Raw genomic sequence first — 21700 nt, 5'->3', positions numbered from 1 at the left:
ACTTATTATAAGTATTATAACTTATTATTATTTAGTATTAGTTTTAGTATTAGTATTATAACTTAATATAAGTGACGTCATTTACTCAACTACAGCACGTCTCCAAACGCAACACCCGAGTGCCTTTATCGCCATATCAGGTGACTTTAACCATGTCGCTATGGCCAAGGCGTTACCACACTTCACTCAGTATGTGGACTGTCCCACCAGAGAGGAAAGAACACTGGACCTGCTGTATGCTAATGTTAAGGATTGTGTCCATTGTTCCAACCAGGACTGCTAAATGTTACCCAAACAACAAGCCATGGGTAACAAAGGACATTAAGGCTCTCCTCAACAAGGAGAAGAGGGACACTACAGGCTCTGCCCCCCACCCCCCCAGCCTGACTCCTCTGCTGCCAGTCCTCAGCAGACCCACTCATCCCCCGTGATAGCCCATCTCACACCTCCATCCCTCCCCTATCCACCACCTCTACAGTGCGTCTCACTGCTGACCAATTGAGAAGACAACTGAAGAGAGTCCACGCAAACAAGGCTGCAGGCCCTGATGGGGTTCCACCCAGGTTTCTTAAAGCCTCTGCCGGGCCAACTTTGTGGAGTACTTCAACATGTCTTCAACTTGAGTCTCCAGAGGGTCCCCATGATGTGGAAGACATCCTGCATTGTTCCTGTTCCAAAGACGCCACGACCCAGTGACGCCAAGGACTACAGGCCAGTGGCACTGATGTCTCATGTCATGAAGACCATGGAGAGGTCTTGGATCAGCTCCGATCCATAGTCCAGCCTTTTCTAGATCCCCTCCAGTTTGCCTATCAGCCCCGCCTGGGAGTTGAAGACGCCATCATTTACGCTCACCTGGATAAGCCAGCCAGCTCTGTGAGGGTCATGTTTTTTGACTTCTCCAGCACCACTGTCTGTGGTGGCGAGTGCTATCCTCTATGCTGTTGCATGCTGGGCAGATGCCAACAGACTCAGCAAACTGATCCGCAAGGCCGGTGATGTTGTGGGTGTGGAGCTGGACTCGCTGACGGCCGTGTCGGAGAGGAGGACGCTGTCTAAGCTGAAGGCCATTATGAACAATGGCTCCCACTCACTCTACGACACAGTGATGAGACACAAGAGCTCATTCAGCTCAAGACTCACTCTACCAAAATGCACCACAGAGCGCCACAGGAAGTCATTCTTACCTGTGGCAATCAAACTCTATAACTCCTCCTTCAGTGTGTGATTCACAAAACTCAACGAAACTGTTCATATGTGCACTAATAACAATTGTGTGTGCAATAACTCAGAGGGACACTAACTTAATTTAAATAATTGTAACTGCTTTATACCTGATGTTTCATATTACTATCACAATCACTGCCACCTTACTATACTCATAAGTACTTAAATCTTGTGTACATACTGTAAATTTCTCTATATTGTCTTAAATTATTAGTAAAGTGTTTATTTTTACATACGTGGCTGCAACTGTAACAACTGCAATTTCCCCCTGGGATCCGTAAAGGAATCTGAATCTGAATCTGAATTTGTGACTCATATTTCTATTCATGTGTTTGCTTGTTCAAAATGGTAGTTTGTGACACAAATAAAATAAAATGGCCCAAATTTCTGGCTTTGTTAGATCATATTCTTCACAAAAAATGTTATGACAACAACATAAATTGCATGACTAATGGAGAAGAACAGATTAAACGCCAGAAATAGCCACGTTGTTGTGTAACCTTAATGTTTAATATGCTTGAAGTATGCACTGTGTGGCTGTTTTAGCTTAAAAAGTAGAACTATTGAACAAGTATTCTGTATATATGCAGATATTCAGTATTAAAGAACTTAGGAGCAGGACAAACACTTGACTGGGACATTCCTTTTATGCCTTACAATTACAGGCTTATTACATCTTAATGCTGTTATTTAGTAAGTACATAGACTATGGTGCAAACGGGCAGTTATTCTTAGGTTGTAGAAGTGAGTTCTAAAAGTTGAGCAGGCTGAATAAGGGGTTAACCTTCATGATTGTTCAATAGTGTAACTGCTCTAGGTTTAGGGAGGCATTTCAGCAGTCAATTTAAGCAATGCACTGTTTAGGTCAAGGACACTAGTTAAATACTGACAACCAGCAAGCACAGCATGCAGTATCCAATCTAAAGTAAATACCACTGGAACAAGTGATAAACATGACTGAACAATAGCTTACTATAAACTGCAGCTCCACAGTGGCTAAGGTCCGACAGCCACAGAGACACAATGAGAATCACAAGTATTCAGAGACAAACACAGAGCCACAAAAAAATTGAATAAGTCCATGTGGTCACTGCTTTTAGCGTTATGGTGTACTCTGACATAAGAAGCTCAACCACTAAGTGACCAATCTAGATTTAGCCAAAAGCAGGACATGTTGACTCGACCACATGATAACTTATGTAGTGACAGACACCCCAAATTATCTCCAGTTCATTTTGTCTAACAAAATAATGAGAACCTAGACTACGCAAATAAGATGGCATGTAGTATTATAATTAGCCTCTTACTTCCTATTAAATATTTTTTAAAACTGCAAAAAAGAGTGAAAAATAACCATAAGTGACAAATAAGAATCACTTACAGGTTGATTTCAAAATACAGTTCAACAATTCATATCACACCTATTCAGAAAATATGAATTTAGACTTTCAGGTTACATCATAAATTACATTATTAATTCAAAATGTCAGTGCACTGTCACTGTCAGTTTTCATATCAGTACTCGGTTTCTTTAGACTCTCAGATGCAAGATTAGATACTATGAGGTGTGGCTGTCAGTGGCCCTGTGCCAGTGGGATGTGGGTGCTGGCAGGGCTGGGATGGATTGGCACTGTTCCAGGGTATAGCATAAGCATCTGGATCTGCTCCAGCACAGCTGGAGAGAAGCACGAGTCAAATAGCACACTAACCCAGGTCACCAGCACCATGGCAAACTGCTGACAGATTTATCAACCTGCACTCAGGTACAATGGCGTCCTGTTTCGTCCACCTCATTTCCTCTCTGCATGTCCTCTCAAGCTCCTGCTATACTCATTTGCCCTTTTCTGCACTGATGGCCCTCAAATCTAAAGGTGGATTAGGACTCTTCACAGAAACAAACAACAGATTTGATATACTCCAGTATGGTTACAGTGACATTTTAGAACCACACTTGCATTCAGTCAACAAAATGCACCACATCCAACTTAGTCAAAAGATCTGCATTGTTTTTACAGTTCATATTCATTATTTAGTGTGTCTTGGGCATACTTAAATAATAAGTGCAGGCTTGGAAAGACAGAATCTCCTGCCGGTTTGGATTTTGGATGTGTTCTACACAAAGCTGATCAAGCCAGAACACTTAAAAACAATCAGTTGAGATGTTTCCCCTCATCTTAAGACTACCTTGCATACCTTTCATCAGCAATAACTTTTCCAGCCACATACCAAGCTATAGCCAACAACCACAACACATTACTCAAACTAATTACCTAACATCTGGTGATAATCCCATTCCTACAGCTCCCAACTGAAAGCCATGGAATGCGACGCTCCATTTTGGACTACTGTGCAAACAGTTACGTAAAATACACACTAATAAATGCCAGCCATTACACAAGTAAATGACCAGCTTCATCAGGGTATTAGTGGCAAGTTTGGTCTTCACAACACATTGAATCAAGCTGAAATAAAACTGGAGTCCAAAAGTTCCATTTCATAGTTAATTTGCATTCTCAACTCAAACAAAACACAGAATGATCACTGGTTAAAATGCTGCTATTTCACCATTCAGGTTGAAGGAAAATGGCATCCAAATCTATCTGGCTAAATCACCAGTTACACAAACACACAGTGTGGTCCATTAAACAGTAAAAAGTAAGATCAGTGACCATTAGTGCAGATGTTATAATTGAATCCTGGCCGTTCTGTTTTGTAACCTCAGGGTATGAAAAACATCCCCTTTGAGTCTCTGTAAAGGTGAGTGGTGCACCTGCTGCTCCTTTCATACAAAGAACTTATTGTTCAGACCTCCTCACCTGTTGAGAAGGTAGAAGCCAAGCACCAGCCTAAATTCCATGACCCCTCTCTGGGGCTAGCCTAGCATCCCCATTTTCTTTCTGCCCTCATGTCTGCTTTACTTTAGAAGAGCATTTTTGAGGTCAGACATTGATGTTGGATGAGAGGGCCTAGCTTACAATCTCCATTATAGTTCATCCCAAAGGTGTTCAATAGGGTTGAGGTCAGGGCTTTGTGCAGGTCAGTCAAGTTCTTCCACACCAAACTCACCCAGCGATGCCTTTGTGCACTGGGGCAAAGTCATGGTGGAACAGAAAAGGCCTTTCCGTAAGCTGCTCCCACAAATTTGGAAGTATACAACTGCCCAAAATGTCATGGTATGCTGAAGCATTAAGATTTCTTTTCACGGGAATTAAGGGGCCTAGGCCAAGCCCTGAAAAGCAACCAAAACTTTACAGTTGGCACAGTGCAGTCAGACAGGTAACATTCTCCTGGCATTGGCCAAACCCAGACTCGTCAATCAGACTGCCAGATGGAGAAGCGTAATTTCTTACTCCACAGTGTACATTTCCAGTTGCACTGTGTTTTACACCACTCCATCAGATGTTTGGCAATATGCTTGCTAATATAAGGCTTACATGCAGCTGTTAGACCATGTAAATCCAATGCTGTGTGTATGTGTGTTCTGACATCTGATAAATTGGAAAAAAGAAAGCAGTGCCACAATAAAAAATCTGCACTATATCCAATAAAATAGGACTAATTATGCTCTCTTAACAATCAAACATGCAGCTAGAAACTGTTCATAAATACTGACGATATCCATGATATGCTCAGAAACACCAGTTGGGACATATTGTGATATAATTTATCACGATAACAATAAATACTGTCATATTGCCCAGCTCCACTTTTCAATCAGCTCAACTGTATATGGCTTAAAATCTTTTATGAAAATGCACATAGCTATAACATATGGCCTCTTCTGACAAATGTTAAGTGTCCAGATGTAGGTGAAAATATTAACCGCGAGCTGCGTTCTGCATGGAGGGCCTGCCTTACATTTACATTCCTCCCAGACACTGACACACATACACAGACATTTCCACCGAACCTCAACTCTTTCCTTTAGTCACCCCCTGCCTCTCTGTCTGTTTGCATCCTTTCTCAGTGCTAAACCTTGTGTCGGGGGGTTTCTGGGATCCCTTCGGATCCATAAGACATGCTCGAAGCGTGGGGCCAAGAGCATTCTGTCAGGTTTACGACTGCACCACTGCAGTGCCATGCAGCAGACCTGGGTGTTTTGCACAACAAACTTATAGAGAGAACGAGAAATAGAAAGGGAGAGAAAGAGACAGAGGATTCTGGCTCTTCTCACTACCAGCCAAAGTTAACAAAAGCCTCCTCTCCACCTCTCACAGTACTGATCCCATGCTGTCCTCTAGCCCAAAGGCCTCCTGTTGCTCTGGATCAACCTGCACGGTGTGGAGAACTAATCATACCACGGCATAGTGATGTGTCAATTAGAAAGAACTGAGCTGGGAAAAGGGCCCACTGCAAAGTATTTCCGTTGATGTCTTTACCTTGGGTATGATACTGACTCCAGAGATGTCCTAACTTGGCAAGTATGATGCAATTAAGTGGGAGCCATTTTTAAATGCATCTTTAAAAGTGATGACAAAAATTGGCACAGATGTCCATTCTTCACACAAGGTCAAGCCTGACAGCAAAGGTTTACAGGGAAGATGAGGCCTGAGAGTATATCTCAAAATGTCAGATGAGCAGAACAGGCATGCTATATATATGTGTATTTATGTATACACGTGTGTGTGTGTGTGTGTGTGTGTGTGTGTGTGTGTGTGCTCTTGAGGCAAAGTGGCTGTGTGGTCTTAGAGGATGTCATAAAGTTCCAGGTCTCTTTAATAACTTCATCACCATTACAATCTTCTCCTTTTTCCATCATATGTTATACTAATCAAGTCTAATTAAGTCTATTAACTCACTCCCCTGGTGTGTATGTGTGTGTGAGTGAGCACACATACTTCTATGTCTGCAAATATTCAGGTGGCACATCTGTTGCAACTCACTAAACATATACTGCAAGATGCCCTGTTAACTATGTATAGAAGGCTCCCTATTTAAAATAAATAAATAGTAAGTTAAAAGTGAAGTATGTCAGTGAAGCTGGCACTGTGGTACTACAGTAAGTCCCTACAATGCACTAAAAGCCCTTCAGAATAGAAAGCTTGAGCTAATAGCAGCAATTACTGCATTTATTGAAACAGATAGAGTCAAATTCCCCAAAGTTCAGCTTCAATCATCTCACATTTTACACATCTGAAAGAGTCAGTCATACCAAAATAATGACAATACCTCTTACATAAGAAAGCTCACTCAGTAGAGTGCATTAGTTTCCAACCAGTGCAATGGTGGGAGATCAAAAAATAAGACTCTTATGACCCATTCAAATTTGTCACAAAAGATTTGCCACATTTTTCCAAAGAGTGGTAATGAAACTTTCCTCAGAAAATGTCTATAGCAGTAATGATTAAAGCCCACATTTAAAAAACTCCCAGCTGTGCCCTTGTCCAAGGTCCAACTGGAGTCATTATAAAAGGCTTAAGGTTTCAGACTGCCATTGTTTTATATAAAACTAGTGCACCATGTTTAAATTATATTGACCTACAATCAGTATTTTATCGCAAAGAGAAAAATCATCATTGTATGTGCTTGGAAAAAAGTAATGGCTCAGTAAAGATGGGGAGGGGGAGAAAATGGGCTGTTCCCATAATATGGCGACTTTAGTTCTTATATTCCTCTCAATGCCATCAATACAAAGAGTACCGAACTACAACCAGCTCCTTTGTAATGCAATTACAATTACATTATATGGATTATGCATTATAAACAGACTTCATGTAGAAATTATAAATGATACAAAAACCCTAATCTAATAAAAATAAAGTTTTTTTGTTCTCATGGACATAAGCTATTATTACATCTTAATCCAAGGTTGATATATGACTTTAAAGTAGTTTTCTGGAATATATTATCTACGGCGACTAATCGCTTGAGTGGATGCATTAGCACTGTGCATTAGTATTCTCTCTGTTGTTCCTACACAACAAGCCTATGTGATTTCATCTGAACATATTACAAACATCAGCCAAAGGGCAACATCTTCTGGGAGTTGCCCAGGTATCACTGTCATGTTTCATATCAAATTATTACATGTATTTTTACATCAGTTTATTTTATAAAACAATATTTTCAAATGTAAAACATTCTAAAAAACAAATGTAGAAATAACTCAAGTTCTCAACATGTGCTGGGAAAATGTTAATGCAGTGTTTATGTAGTTTCAATAGTCACTTCTTTAAATTCTGTTTTGTTATACATTATATTGCCAAAAGTATTCACTCACCCATCCAAATCATTTAATTGATTTGAACTGAATTGATTTGATTTGACTTGAACCAAGCACCTAGACATGCAGACTTCTTCTACAAACATTTGTGAAAGAATGGGTCGCTCTCAGGAGCTCAGTGAATTCCAGCATGGTACCGTGATAGGATGTCACCTTTGCAAAAAGTCCAGTTGTGAAATTTCCTCACTACTAAATATTCAACAGTCAACTGCCAGTGGTATTATAAGAAAGTGGAAGCGATTGGGAATGACAGCAACTCAGCCATGAACTGGTAAACCACGTAAAAAGACAGAGCAGGGTCAGCGAACGCTGAGGCACATAGTGCGCAGAGGTCAGCAACTTTCTGTAGAGGAAATCGCTACAGACCTCCAAACTTCATGTGGCTCTCAGATCAGCTCAAGAACAGCGTAGAGAGTTTCATGAAATGGGTTTCCATGGCCGAGCAGCTGCATCCAAGCCTTACACCACCAATGCAAAACTTCAAATGCAGTGGTGTAAAGCGGACTCACAGCGGAGGCGTGTTCTCTGGAGTGATGAATCATGCTTCACCATCTGGCAATTCAATGGATGAGTCTGGGTTTGGCGGTTGCCAGGAGAATAGTACTTGTCTGACTGCATTGTGCCAAGTGTAAAGTTTGGTGGATCATGTTGTGGGGTTGTTTTTCAGAAGTTGGCCTCGGCCCCTTAGTTCCAGTGAAAGGAACTCTTAATGCTTCAGCACCAAGAGATTTTGGACAATTTCATGCTCCCAACTTTGTGGGAACAGTTTGGGGACGGCCCCTTCCTGTTCCAACATGACTGCACAAACAAAGGTCCATAAAGACATGCATGAGTGAGTTTGGTGGGGAAGAACCTGACTGGCCTGCACAGAGTCCTAATCTCAACCTGATAGAACACCTTTGGGATGAATTAGAGTGGAGGCTGCAAGTCAAGCCTTTTTGTCCAATGTCAGCATCTGACCTCACAAATGCGCTTCTGGAAGAACTGTCAAAAATTCCTGTAAACACACTCCTAACCCTTGTGGAAAGTCTTCCCAGAAGAGTGGAAGCTGTTATAGCTGCAAAGGGTGGGCTGACATCATATTAAACCCTATGGATTAAGAATGGGATGTCACTCAAGTTTGTAGGTGTGTGAAGGCAGACGAGCAAATACTTTTGGCAATATAGTGCATGTGTGTTACCTTTGAGATATAAATAAACCGTTTTGGTTTCTATCCAAGGAATAGCAGCTCAATTATTCTCACTCTTGAAATACCCTGTAATAGGGAGGAAACTGAGGGAAGCCCAAGACTACAGGTTGTACATACTAAATGAACTAACTTATGAATTAACAAACATACAGAGCACTGTTACTGTTGACACCTTTTGAGAACTAAGCAGCATGTGTGTGTGCTCTAACATTAACAGAGAGAGAGAGAGAGAGAGAGAGAGAGAGACAGAGGGAGAGAGAGAGAGAGAGAGAGGTGGGGGGTATGGTATCAGTCTGTTACCTGTGTCAAACACATTATTGGCATTCCAAAATAGAGCAGACCTAGTCTGAAGCCTACTGCCATACTCTCCTACAGCCTTCTGCTTTCTTTACATTTCGACAGATTACTTCAAGATGTAGGAGCATGGCTGCGTGTGTGTATGTTTGTGTGATATCAGAGTGCTTGTGTGTGTGTGTGTGTGTGTGTGCGTGTGTGTGTGTGTGTGTGTGTGTGTGTGTATAAAAGAGAGGAGCACTGTGCTGCTTAACCTGGGGGTAGTGTGGCAGGCTGTTTTCAATGCCACTGTCTTCTTACAGTCCCCAGCTTGACTTAATTAGAGCTACTGTCACGCTTCTTTTAGCTTTGCTCTTGGTGGGCTTCCTTCCCATGCCTACTGCCTACTCCACACCACAAAGGAGGCTTTTTATTGTTCATTAAGTCATTTATTTATTTTTATGCAGCTGGAACCCATAAGTATGGAAGCTCTATCATGTGGCCTTGATCATACTGTAATATTCTTAATGGCTGTTTGTGCTAGATGGAGTACAGAAGTTGAGATTTAACCTAAAAATATAAACTTGACATAGGGTACCCATAGATTTTCTAAGCTTGCTCTCATTCCAATTTGTTTCAGCATCCCAGCATCCTACATCACTCCAAACTATTTCTCTCTCTCCCTCTGTTGTCCCTCTGCCAGTGACTCCCCATGCCTGTAGCTGTATATGCTATCTGTGGCAGAGACGAGAGGAATGTAACTTCTGCTTTTTAAAGGCTTTGGCAGCAGTGGCAGTCCTGGAGGGGCTCTGAGGAGCAAGCATGGCTGCAGATGTATATCAACCTTATCTGTTGCTAATAAATCTCTGCAAAAGTCCTCCAAGGACTTGGCACTTAAAGACCACTCTCTCCAAGAACCCCCGTCCCCTCCCCAAAAGAAACAAGCACTTTGTTATTTCATCAAAGCTAACTGCATGCATACTGCACACTAAGAGTCTGGCAAGGCTCTCACAGCACTCGAGGACGGGTTCAACCCAAGCTATACTTACACTAACTAACAATTTCTGGTGTGAATGGTTAGAATTGAACTATAGTGATGTTTCATGAACTTAAAGTTACTTGAAAACAGGAGTTTTCTGTAATAGAGTTAAAGTAATCCAAAATAAATAGCTACGTATGGTTCTTGTGAACAGCAAACTGAGACAGTGATCATATTAATACTGTGAGCCTGTGAAAAAGTCCTCATGTAACTATCCACTCTCATGTGCCTTTCTGTGTCAGCTTCTCAATCTTTAGCTTCTCTTCACATTTATATTCTTTTTTTGACAAACACACATGCTTTTCTAGCAAAACTCCCGTCAACCTCTCCAACCAATACAGCCAAAATCTACTCTGAGAGATTCCAACAGCACAGATGCTGATCAGCAAATAAAGGCTTTTCAGTGCCTACCGTCTAATGGACTGTGGCACAGAGGAATGCAGGTGCATGTTCAGGAACATGGCGTGTGTTGAGCAGGGAAGGAGGCCCAGGGGTCTTTGATGAGACATATAGGACAGCTTAAATGCTCATGCAGCTACAAGTGCATCAGTAGAAGCAGGAATGCACTGATGAAAAGAAGAGCTGTCAGCCAGTCAGGAAAGAGGGCTAAAGGTCCATCATCTAATGCAAACAACTGACTGTAAAGTTCAGTATCTTTCTTTGCTGTGTTTGCCACTTTACTTTCTAAAATGTGGAAGCTCTTTTTACAGGGCTTATTAAACAATTCTTAGGCAAGACTGTATACAACTTTGACATTTGTTCACTAATGAAACTCAGTGAAAGAGAAATGCAAAAAGTAGAATGAGAAATGAGGGGTAACTTCAAACACCATTTGTAAACAGGCATGAACACACATCTCCTTATGATAGTTTGAATATCTAAAGGAAGAAGAGAGAGAGAGAGAAAATGAACAACAGGGGAAAAATCATCCTAAGCAGGAAACATCTGTATCACAGATATCAGAGCAGCATACGCCAAGTAAGTAGGGTCTGATGGGTTTGTCAGTAAGCATTATTACAGTGCTATACTTGCCTGTTGGGAGTGCCATGGACACCCAGGGCGGCTAGAATGGCATATGAGGACAAGCGCACTATTGCTAATGTATAAGCAAAGGATAATCAGTAAACACAAATACACACATCAGTACAAACATGTGCTCACTTTTGCACACACTGAAATCCACAACCATAGTAATAATAATAATAATAATAATAATAATCATTTTATTTATATAGCATTTTCATGCAGGTGGCAGCTCAAAGTGCTTTACAGACAGGTGATAAAACATAGTTATAGAAGAGATCATCAGTATTTAATTAGAATCAGAAGAAAATGAAGAAGATAAAGATAAACACCACAAGACATTCAGCTTTAGTTAAATGCTAGTTTAAAGAGATACGTTTTTAGGTGCTTCTTAAAAGTGAGCACTGAGCTTGACTTCTAATAAAAGGTGGAATTAAATTCCACAGTTTAGATGCATAATAACTGAAAAAGGCCTCTCCATGTTTTCTGTATTTTACAGAGGGTATTTGTAGAAGGCCACTATCTGCAGACCTTAGATTACATGCTGGAACATAAACAGACAAACACTCTGTGATGTAAGCAGGTGGTAGGTAGTTTTGAGCTTTAAAGACTAGTAGCAGAACCTTGAAATCTATCCTGAATGATACAGGTAGCCAGTGCAGTTCCTTCAAAACGGGAGTGATGGGATGTTTTGTACGAGTTGTAAGGGATGTATAGTTCTCTTAGGAAGTCAGGTAGAAGAGCATTACAGTAGTCAAGTCTGCTTGTAACAAATGCATGAACAAGTAACTCTCCATCGATCTGAGATAAAAAAGGATGAACTTTAACAAAATTTCTTAAGTGATAAAAAGCTACTTTAGTGACTGTGTTTACATGCGGGGTAATACAGAGCTCAGAGTCTAAGATCTCACCCAGGTTTCTTACTTCAGGTTTGGTATAAGAAGCTAAAGAACCAAGTTTCTCAAAAATAATTTTTTCTCTGAGTTTCTGTACCAAAAATACATAATTCAGTTTTTTCATGATTTAATTGCAGAAAATTTTATGAAATCCACTGACAAATATCTGACACACAGCTGGTTAGTCTGTCTACAGAGACTTGATCTTTGAAACGAATGTAAATGTATGGCTGTCGTCAGCATAGCTATAAAAATGTATACTGTTCTTTCTTCGCCTACATCACCTAGAGGTAGCATGTACAAAGAGAAAAGCAAAGGCCCTAAGACTGAACCTTGGGGGACTCCACAAGACACGGCAAATTGTTTTGATGAATGATTTCCAAGTGAAATCATGAACTGTCTATTACTTAAATATGATTTAAACCATTATAAAACTGTGCCCAAGAGTGCTCAAGCTGCTGGAGTAAAATCTTGTGGTCAACTTGTGGCCATCCCCAGACCTCTAAGCACAACACGGAAAAAATACCACCAGAAAAGATTGAGAAAAAAAAAACTGCATAGAAGTGATGCAATAAAAAAAGAAAAAATACAAGACTATTTACATGTCTATGTGATCCTCTGGTGTTATGGATGGACCAGTCTGCACCATTTTACTCTCTCCAAGTCACTGAAATGAAAGTCACATAAAAAAACTCCAGCATTATAAAATCAAATAGTATAAAACTGCTAATTATTTGAAATTTAAAAAAAAGGAGAGAAAGAAACAGGCTGTGGTTCTAGCATAGAGGATGGTAAAGGATCCTACACTAATTTGCTGGAATTGTCAATAATAAAAGTTCAAGGATTCTATGCAGTGTTAGTGGTTTTAACACAGAAGCAGGGAGTCTTAGTACCTGTCCACTAGCAATCATTTGTTTTAGTTTGAAGCACAATACATCTGCTGTGGAGATAAGATATAGTTCCATTGTGCCATGGTGCCTACCTGAGGGAAACTATCAGGGACATCAGAGTCTACTGATTTCAGGTAAGTAAAAATACGTAATATGTAACGTAACATTTATTTTTGTTTATTAGATCCAGACATTCTATTTGGGTGGCACACTGCTATAACTAACTAACTAACTCACTGACTGACTGACTAAACTTGCATTACTTTGACAAAATGATGTAAAAAGCAATGCATTTTTTTCTTTATACATGTATAACTCTGTCCATCGTTTCCACATGAATAAAATACTACATCAACACAGTTGTTGCTAGAAGTAAACTGAAAGACAATATATTTCTTCGTTCACAAGGAAATCCTGTATTTGTGTCAAGTTCATTAAATGCATCACCTTTTTCAGTGTACATCATTAACTTCAAGAAAAAAGGCCAAATAATTTATTTATTTAGACCCCGTATTATACATGAGTCTAACATTTAGAAAGCTAGCCAGAAAGCACCATATAATATAAGAGAAAATAGGCCTAGCTTTACCACAAACTGATTCTACCAGAGGTGGACGAAGTACACAAATCATGTATTTGAGTTAAAGTAGAGATACCCAAGGTAAAATATTACTCCAGTAAAAGTAGAAGTCCTGCCATTAGACATCCACTTAATTAAAAGTATAAAAGTATTTGTCTTCAAAAGTATCGAAAGTAAAAGTGCCAAAAAATTAATTATGACTATGTCCTATTACTATTTATGTAACAAGACTCTTGCTTCATTAATTCATTTTAAGTGAAAATACTCCACTGTCACTCTTGGTAAACCAGTCTTTTAATAGAATTTCTTTAGTGACACTGATGTATATTAAAATTATTATAAGAATAAAACACTAAAGGCAAACAATTTCCATTAGGTAGAACTGAGTGGCTCTGAAATAGATTTTTAAAAAATAAGTGAAAAAAGTTTCAGTTTAAGATTTATTTGCAACTTAGCTCGAAGTTTAATTTTAATACAAACCTGCTTTAAACACAGGTTCACAAATGAGTTTTCCATTTACTATATGGCATCTGTAGGTGTTTGTTTGTAAACATAAACCAGCCAAAACAAATTTACTATAAGATGAAAGTGTTTGTATAAATTCAGAAAAAAGACACATGCCAGTCACAACTGCATATGTGTACATATTTCTATGTTGTGGTTTATTTATACAAAGTTAGGTTAGTTCTGCACTGATGTTCAACTGTACACTTGCGTTTTATAAAAATAGTAGACTTTGAGAATGAAGTCGTAATATTTTGAGAAAAAAAAGTCTTAGAATTCCGACATTAAAATGGCATTAATACCAGTAAAGGTTGCCATATTGTGGCCAAAGGCTTTGCAAAGGGAAAGCAGCACCTCCTCATGTTAAAATGAGGAGCGTTTTGGAGTTAGTAGAGTTACGCTTTGATACCAATTTCACCCATGAAGAAATACTCAGTCTCCCTGTCTCTCCTGACATATCAGCTATATTAGTATTATTAGTATAAGAAATGGCTGGGCAGGAAACTGTGCTTATTTAGAATAAAGAACCAGATGGACTGTCTATCTGTTTTGTTGAAGGAGAATTGCAGACTGGGTCGTCTACATGGCTATTAGTGGCTACATCTCTGCACCGTTCAAAGAGGGCATGATGTTTCACAGACAATGAGAATGATAATCAAAATGATTAATTCATGAAGTGACAAGAGTGTGTGGAACTCTGGTGCACCAGTACAGCAACGAGACTCCAACGAGACAGCAACCGAGACTCCAACCTGCAGCCCCCTACAGTTAGCCCACTATATCCTCCTAATATGAAGACTTTTATCTCAAAATATTATAACTTTATTCTCAAAATCTACTATTTTTATTTTTTATGAACAGTGGCTCTAAAACGTAAACGTATGCTTGCACTGGGTATGTATGTACAACAGGTCAAAATAAGCTCAAACAAAGTGCACGCTGTACCCTGATTGGTGTGCTTGCTTCACGTTTCTTTCGTTTTGACTGAAAAATGTTACATTTTTATGCACACAGAAGTCAAAAGGAACGACAGATTTCGCATAATGTAGTGGAGTAAAAGATATTTGACTTTGAAATGTAGTGGAGTGAAAGTAAAAAGACACCTACAATGGAAATACTTAAGTAAAGTACAGATACACACAAAAAATTACTTAAGTACAGTAACGAATTACATTTACTTTGTTACTGTCCACCACTGTATTCTACAGATGTCACCTGTAAAAAGTGAAAAGTTTGCATGACAATCAGAGCAGCACTGCTGAAGGACCCAGTGCACATTCACTCACCAGTTTACTCTGCAATTTAGCCTATCACAGCAAGATACACTAATTATTAATTGTAGCATCGTCAGACTCTTATAACTGACTGGTAAATACCCTAATGACAGATTTTCTACATAATGCATATGGCTAACTTTCCATAACTCTGTTTGCAAGGGGTGGCCTCCTGCTTCATGCTAGGATGACACTGACCACCATTACCACTAAGGGTGTGGGAAAAACTTGATTCTTAGATGCATCGCAATATGGACATGAATGATTCTGAAATGATTAATTAATGTCAAAAATCGCTTTTCTAAATATTTAATTTATACCTTAATGTTGACGGAACGTAAAAAGCGGAACTTGGAAGTGGGGAAATGCAGCGCTTGGACAGTCTCTGGCAGCACATAACAAAAACACTACTGGATGAGTGAGAAATCCAACAAGCACACTCTGCATTAAAGCCAGGTTTGGGTCAGGAGTCACAATCCAAATGTTAAGAAGAACCATTGTGTGCTTTCAACAAAAATAAAACCACCTTGGGAGCCACAACATTTCATGCCCAGTATGTCCCAGTATGTGTGCTGATGTCCTAGTACAGGCTAAAAATATGAACGAAAAATGAAGATTTACTTTGCTCTGCTTTAAGCTTCAGCTATAGCCACGTTTCTTCCATCTCCGCCAGAAAACTTTTCCTCAGATGTAGAGCAGCTTATTGTAAAATGTCACTCAACATTCAGCTGTTTCATGAGGCTGAAGTCGCTTCTCTTTCGAAGGTGGAACAGGAAAATTCGAAAGAGAAGCGACTTCATCATTGCAACTTTTTAGTGTTTGACAGTCTCTTGTTGCAGATTTAACATTCCAGGAAACCAACAAATGTGCTTATAAATGCAAATAAGTCAATTCGTCTCCAAATATTTGTCTTAAATCTCTGTCTTTTCGTAGCTAATACCGAGGCGAGACTTCGTTGCTATGCGACCCGCAGTCTGCACAGCAGTTCTCAGTTGTTGAGGACCAGGGCTTGACTGTAGAAATAAATAACCCCCTTTTTTGGACTGTCATAAATGCTGATTTGTTTAAGTGCTACCACACCCAGTAGCAGAGACACTACCAAAGCAGACCCAATTCCTGTCATATGAGGAGTCATGTCTTTGCCAAATTATTCCTTTAAACGTTAATTACCTAAATAATTAAGAAGCAAATAAATGTGTCACATTTTGATTTTTTTTTTGGGTGGGAAAAAAATGAAAAAATGTCACTATCTGCAACTGCAAGCCATAGTATAACCAGGTTTCAGTCACTTTTTAGAAATGGAAAGGAGCTGCGGCATCTCTATGCTAGGACTCTTTACTGAAAGAGTTGCTTTAAAACTGCGACCTACAAGTCAAAAATTTTAATGTCATGAGCTTCAAATAAAACACATGAAATGTCTTTTACAAGCCTCAAATGTCCTCAGATGTTATTTACAACAACCAAAAAAGTTAATGTAAAGATAGGTATTGGCAATCCCATTGAGGTGCTAACAAAAGTATAGAATAGTCCTGGTTTGCCACTGATAACTACACATATGACAAAATAATCTACAGCTTGGAAACTATTGCATGTTGGATTATGTTTGAAATCATTCATATAAAAGATCTCTTTGGTAAACACTGAAAACCTGCAATTAAAGTCTGTCCTAGCCTGTAAAAGTTTCTCTTTTCACTTTAAGCTATTCCACTTGCACCACACAGAGGTTGTTTTCACAGGCAGAGACATTGCACAGACGCTTCAGCCACTTAAATACACTTTTTGTGCTATAGCGTTGGAACAGTAGGCCATATAAAAACATAAATGTTAAGGCAATGGAAAGCCACCTTTGTGTGGAGGTCCTATTGCCTTGATTAAAAAGTTATTAAACTCCAACAAAAGTTTGCAGTTAGCCCAGTGAAAATAAACTTGGGACAGCATGGAGTGATTCATTAAATATACACAGAGGACTTTTAAAAAGCCATTAATGATTGGAGCTGGAGAAAGGAAGGGGGTTGGGAGATATTCATCAGTGTGCTGAGGAAAAAAAAGGATAGAACAAGCACAGACTATAAATGATCGCAGGCAGGAGCATATCCTTCAGAGCTGGGATCAAAGTCTAAACAAATCTCTTGTCTATATTTGCTTACCTGTAGTTTGAGCCAATGTCTTCAGGATAGACGCTACGAGGTCTTCATTTAGAGCATTACGTTTGCGTGGGGTGTGCTAAGAGTGTGCTTCAGGACATACTGAGCTGCTCTTACAAGCCTCTCATGATTATTTTTTCCATATTAATCAGCTGCAAAGCTGTATCTGTGTCTCCACTGCCAAGGCAAGCTCTCCTTGGGCTGGGGAATGTGACTGATCCTATCTGACATGCACTGAGGAGCAATGGGGCTAGTACAGATGGGACACTAGCATACCTTTGCTTCTCTTTTTCAGGGGCCCCTCCATCTCCAGTTCTCAGAGATCTGGGAGATACAGCAGCCTCTTTTCTACCCCCCGGGACCAGGAGCTGTGGTGCAACTCAACCTCAGCAGGATCTGGAAAAAGCTTCTCTGTTTTCTATCCATACATCTTGTCTGCTAGTACCTGAGCAGGTGTGGACCTTGGACGGGATATTGTGAGGAGAATGAGTGATTTGAGTGAAAATGAAACAATTGTGAGCGATTACTTGTCCTACATACTGTATTTCCAACTCAGGGTCAGTGCGCTCAGACCTGTTCAAGTAATTCCTATTCTCTCTATTAAGGCAGGCTGGCCTAGTGTATCTGTGCAAGTATACCGCATGGTGTGTTGAACACCACACTGACAGAGAGAGGCTCATGTCAAAAGTATGCAGCAGAAAAGGGAGAAGTGCAAGAGAGAGAGAGGGAGAGAGAGAGAATGAGAATGCAAACTAGCCATGTGCGTTAGCAATCTATATTCAAACCAAAATCAGCCCACTGCTCTCTTTCCAGATGACAATGGCCCTTTTCATGGCATCTGTCACCCATAGCCCCTGCTGACATACAGGTCATGCCCCCTCTCTTCAAAGCAGAGTGTGCCTGCAGGACTTGTTATTACCTTCTCATGCCCGGGCCAAGGCACGCTGCCTTTGGCTGAGCAGCAGGGAATTACAGCACTCTAATAAAGGTAGGGATATGTGACACCAGCCCTATGGGAGGATTAGACCCAACAACCTGCATAATGAGACTCAAATTAACAGCAGTCAGAAAAAGGGCACATAAAGAATGTATGCAATGTAGTGCATGTGTGTGCACATGTGCACATGTATGTGTGCTCCTTGACTTTGGAACAGATTGGCCAGATCACAAAAGACAGCTAAAAGACAGGAGAACAGCTATCCAGAAAAAATCCAGAGCTCCTCTTTGATGACCATTTACCTTTTCATAACGCAGTCCCTCAGTGCACTTCCTGAAGAATGCTTTCTCAACAACTTCAAGGTCATGGACTCTTGGTCATGTGTGCACACTCAAATGCTTCCATGTTATGTGCTCCATATAAAGAGTGCTCTTTATAATCAGACAGAAACATTTTAATGTTAGGCTGCTATTTGTTTATCAGTGCTGAGCTTTACACTAGTTTGCTACTTCATGGCACATCTCAGATCTATGAAAACCTCTATAGTAGCTATGAAATATTTATTTGATGCATTGTTACTTCTCTATTCATCCAGAAACAACACAGCACAGATGTATGTATATTTTGGAAAGCCAGATCTGAATGATATTCTGCCAATCGGATTATACACTTTAAAAGTCCTAATTCTGCCTAAGCTGCACTTCCACCAAGTTTTAGTTTCACCATAATAAACTGAAGGACTGTCTTGGATAACAGACGCCAGGGCAGATCCTGCGGGCATGCCACATTTCTATAGTCACTGCTGGAATGTTTTCACACACTGCCCTGTAACAGAACCTCTATTTCAATACACAGGACTAAGGATTTGAGTTTGAGGCCTGAAACGGATCACATGTTGTGAGTCTGTCCCATGAGTATAGAGGACACGCACTTGAGTACTGTATACACAAATGCAAACACACTCGCAAATACACGTACATGTTTTCATAGACATAAAGACACACTAGAATAATCAGAAAATGTTTTGCATGGTAAAAGTATGTACATATGTACATACACATACATACCAACTACACAGCTCACCTCAGGCCTTGCTGAGTTCTCCCCTAAAGACCCCCACTCTGAAATCTCATTCATTAATCCTCTACACACTGGAAACATTGATACATAGCAGTGTGTGAGGGCCTTCTCAGTATTCACATTAGTAGTGAAAAAAGTGGTGAAACCATTCAACCCTACAATCCACACACACCTTCATTCATAAAATAGAAGTTAAAACTTGTATAGCATAACTGTGAAAACTTTGTATGCGACTGAATGTGTGTTTTCCATCATTTTAAAGACACTGTGTAGCAAATGTGGCTTCACAAGCCTATGGGAAAAGCACCCCAGGTGTTTCTGCATGTAGTATTTTGAGAGAATGCCAAGAGTTTATAATGCTGTCATCAAAGTAAAGGGATACTCTGAAGAATCTAACCCCCTTTTATGAGTAGGTGTGTCCAAACATTTGACTGTTACTGTATACTAGCCATTCTCTAGCCCTTCATCAGTGGTCAGTTTCTCACCACACAGCCTCTCTTGGTTGGATATTTTTGGGTGGTGGACCACTTTCTAGAAGGAACGTAAAAATCCTAGCAACGCCTCTGTGCTTGATACACTCATACCAGCACAACACATCATGCCATTGCCTTAAAGAAGTTTTAAACTTATCGACAATTTCTGTGCAAAAATCTTATGCACCTAAGCCCATTATTCAAAGCCTTTCACCTTGGCCATAACTGTGCTTCTGTTGATAAATATATGGTTATAATATACATTTATCATTAGAATAAATGTAAGCAATCATAAATAAACAAGAAACATAAAAGGAATTTATTTAAAAAAGAAAAAAGCACACTGTAAAAATGAGAAATCTGCTCAATTTAAAATGATATAGTCACTGATCCCATGTCTTTTCTTGAATTGACTCAATTTAAGGACACCAGAGTTCACCCAACTCAAACCTCTAAGTTGAGTCAAAAATCTCCCAGCCACCATTTTTAGATTTCTCAGTTAGATAAATAAAACTGAATTTGCATTTTTTAAAATTCAGTTTAGTCATAGCCATCCATATGTGCGTACCCAAGAGGAAAAATGTCTAGCAGAATTATGCAATGGAAAGAGTCGTGGCTAAGGGGAAGTTGAATATAAAAAAGAAAATTTACCTTAGATGCAGAACTAAAAAATTAAGAAAACTTTTGACTCAACTAAAAATTTTGAGTCGGGTGAACCTTTTGTGTCCTTAAGTTGAACTGTTTTTATATCATTTGAGCTGTAGATATGTAGTTCATATATGTCTCCTTGATGCCCCTAGTCTTCACATGGATTTGCTAAAAATTGGTACTAAATGATAACTATGAATAATACTAGGCTCCCACAAGGAGAGATTTGAAAATGGTTAAATGAGCATAGTGTCATATATAAATTCAGTACTTATTAATTGCATTAATATTACTTGTGCATATTGTAAGCATAAATTGTTTATTGAGCTAATAAATGCTTACAGAAAAATAGCTTTTTAAATGTATTTTTGCAGTTGCCTAAAGATTTTGCACAGTACTGTATACACATACATGACATTAATTATATATTTGTTGTCAATTTTTCAAAGTTGTACATTTTCAAAGTCGCAACCAACCTCGAGAGACGTAATGTGATAACATGAAATGAGCACAGTTCACCTATAGGGTGATGTGTCAAGAGAAAACAGGCCAATCAGATTAATTGGGGCAGCACAAACCAGGGCCAATACATGTTTACATGTGGAACAGAATGGATTGTTGCAAAAACACTTTTATAGCTAAACCATATTTAGTATCTTTCTGACTTCCAAGAATTGGGAAAAGGGGATTGATGTGATTCCTATCGTTTTTCACACTACTTACCTTGTCTACCACAGCAGCAGCAGCAGTCACAATAATCGCCGCCTACAGAATCTCCTAATGAACATCTTCAGTGTGGTCATATATGTTTGTATTCATTTGTATGTACATGAAGAGGGATGTCTGTCTGTGTTCATGAGAATCTTCAGATCACACATACTGTTTCATATGTATTGTAATTAGTTTATTACTCTTTTGTTGCGCATGTAAACAACACAGTAAAACATGGAAAATGGCAGCAACTGGTTTGAAGTGGTATGAGATCTGGTGTGCAATATTTGGCCACATGTTCTAATTCACATCACACCCCATGTCCTGTTTTGCTTATACACATACAAACAAGCACTTGCTTTTTATGTTAGGGGCCAATAATGGACCATGTATTGTGAACAAAATAACTCCAGAAGTGACCCCTTTTTATAGATCGTCCACTGGTTTCCAAGCCAGGGATCAGTCAACTTTAAAACTAAAACTGATAGCGAGACCCAGAGAAGTTTTACAAAAAGTACAATGTTAGGAATTGTTCAAGTAAATCAAGTTACCTTAAAACAACAACTATATTCTTATTATGATAGCAGTG

The 21700-nt window shown here is 39.4% G+C and overlaps 1 protein-coding gene across 2 annotated transcripts in view; it reads right to left on the bottom strand.

Annotated features, from left to right (window-relative positions):
• Window positions 1-21700, bottom strand: part of LOC108428820 (zinc finger protein 469) — a 248789-nt gene that overhangs the window by 121694 nt on the left and 105395 nt on the right. The window contains exon 1 of one of the 2 annotated variants that reach the window (XM_037542577.1): window positions 12473-12530. The exons of the other annotated variant lie outside the window; for it this stretch is intronic. The gene's annotated coding sequence lies outside the window, so the exon portion shown is untranslated. Of the gene's footprint in view, window positions 1-12472; window positions 12531-21700 lie in introns of those variants that run through there. 2 annotated transcript variants of the gene reach the window in all.

This window comes from Pygocentrus nattereri, chromosome 11 (genome assembly GCF_015220715.1).
Source record: "Pygocentrus nattereri isolate fPygNat1 chromosome 11, fPygNat1.pri, whole genome shotgun sequence".
In the NCBI taxonomy this organism is placed as follows: domain Eukaryota; kingdom Metazoa; phylum Chordata; class Actinopteri; order Characiformes; family Serrasalmidae; genus Pygocentrus; species Pygocentrus nattereri.
This window is presented reverse-complemented; position numbering and strand designations above follow the sequence as displayed.